A 1,841-nucleotide genomic window follows, 5' to 3' on the forward strand; every position below is an offset into this window, starting at 1 on the left:
GGTCGAGGCGGTTCCCCAGAGGGGAGCGCTCTTCCCTTGTTGCGCTGGGCGGTGGCTTCCCCGCATGAGCTGCCGCCCTGGTCCTGGCTTGTCTTCCCTGCCGTGTCACCTGGCTTTCATCGCACCGGGGGACCTGAGATGTTGCAGTGGGAGGCGAGCGGGGCCCGTGCGGGCTTCCCGCCCGTGTGCGCGACTTTGCTCTGGCCCCGCACGGCAAGGCCGACCGACCAGGGTTGGTGTTGCTGCTGCCGCAGACCCCCCCCTGTGCCCCACCCCTCCCTGCCCCCCGTGGTGGGAAGGATGGACGCCTCTGATGTGTGCTGGTTCCCGGCGGGGTTCCCGTCGGGGTTGGGTGCGGGCCACCCTCAGAGTGAGGAGGGGTTCTCTAGCGATCCTCGTTCGGGAAGCGGCGTGCGCTGCTGGGTTGGCCGGGGGCCCGCCCCCCGATGGGCTCCCGCGGCCCTGCCGCTCCCTGCCCCGCTTTTGAGCGCTAGTGGCTGCCCGCGTCGGTAAACTGCGTGCCCGCGCCTCCCCCCTCCGAGCTGGGGGAGGGTCCCGCGGGACCTCTCCCGGGCCGTCGTCTGGTGTGGTGAGTGGAGGACGTTCCCGATCCGTCCCCGCCCCTGCCTCGCGTGCGGTGTGTCGAGTGGTGGAGCCTGGAGCCCGTGCCGGGTCGCGATGCGAGGGCGTGTGGTGTGTGGCTTCCCGGCCTCGTGCTTGGGTTGCCGTGGGGTTTTTGGGGGTCCCGTCCCCCTCCCCCTCCGGCCCCTGGCGACGCTGTTCCCGAGCGTCTGTGTGGGCCGCCGCCCGTTGGCGACGACGGCGCCGTGCGGGCGCTGGGCCCCGCGGTGTTCCGGGGCCGCCGTGCCCGTGGTGGTGCGCCGCTCGGGGGGGTTCTGGCCCCCCGGAGCCGAGGATCCCGGTGTGTGTGGGCCCTTGCTCACGCGGCCGAAAAAGAGGCGGTCGATGATGGGTGCTGTGCCCGGCGGTGTGGTGTGGATGGAGGCGGTGGGGCCCTGCTGGCGCGGGCGGCTCCGCGGGCGTTCACGGGGTCTTTGAGGTGTGTGCGAGAGCTGCCTTTTCCCTCTCGGGCCTCTTTTGGGGGGCCCGCCGCTGCCGCGGTGGGGGTTTCCGGTCCGCTGGTCGGCCGGCTCGGTGTCCCAGGCGTTGCGCGGGACCGCCCCGGAGTTGGGGGTGGTGAGATCCCGCGTTCGTTTACCTGGCGTGCCGGCTGTGCCCGGAAAGGTCCCACCTCCCCGTTGGTCTGCGGCTGCGCCACCCGCCCGTGTGAGGGGGTGGCCGCTCGCTCACTCGCCTCTCGCCCCGGTGACCCGACCCGGTGACCCTCCCGCTGCTGCTCTTGTTGTGCTTCCGGCGTGCCCTCCTCACCCGCATCAGCCTTCCGCGATCCTCGCTGGTTTGGCCTGGTGGCCGGCCACCGGCGGACGGTCGAGTCGGGCGTTGTGTTGGTGTTCTCGTGGGGGGGGGGACGGCGCTCAGCTCGTGAGGCTGCTCCCCCGGTGTGGGGGAGGCACGTCGTCGCGGCGGCGGTGGCTTTTGAAGGGTCTTCCCGGATCGGTTTTGCTCACGACGAGGGTTCCTGCCAGCGGGACCGCCGGTACGCCACGGGGGCGATGGTGGTGAGATTCCCGCGTGCGTCCCTCGCTCGGGAGTTGGCCGTCCGAGGGGCCTGAAGCCGGCGTCACGACGTGCCTCCTCCCGCTGGGTGCCGCCTCGCGTGCCTGCGCGATGTTGTCCCGGGTTCCCGCGCCTCCCTCCCGCTTTGCCGTGTGTAGGCTTGCCCGCATCGCATCGTCTCCTCCGTCTCGAGCCGTGTGGCT

The sequence above is a fragment of the Dipodomys spectabilis genome, unplaced genomic scaffold (genome assembly GCF_019054845.1).
Source record: "Dipodomys spectabilis isolate Male_0828 unplaced genomic scaffold, ASM1905484v1 ptg000920l, whole genome shotgun sequence".
Taxonomy (NCBI): Eukaryota; Metazoa; Chordata; class Mammalia; order Rodentia; family Heteromyidae; genus Dipodomys; species Dipodomys spectabilis.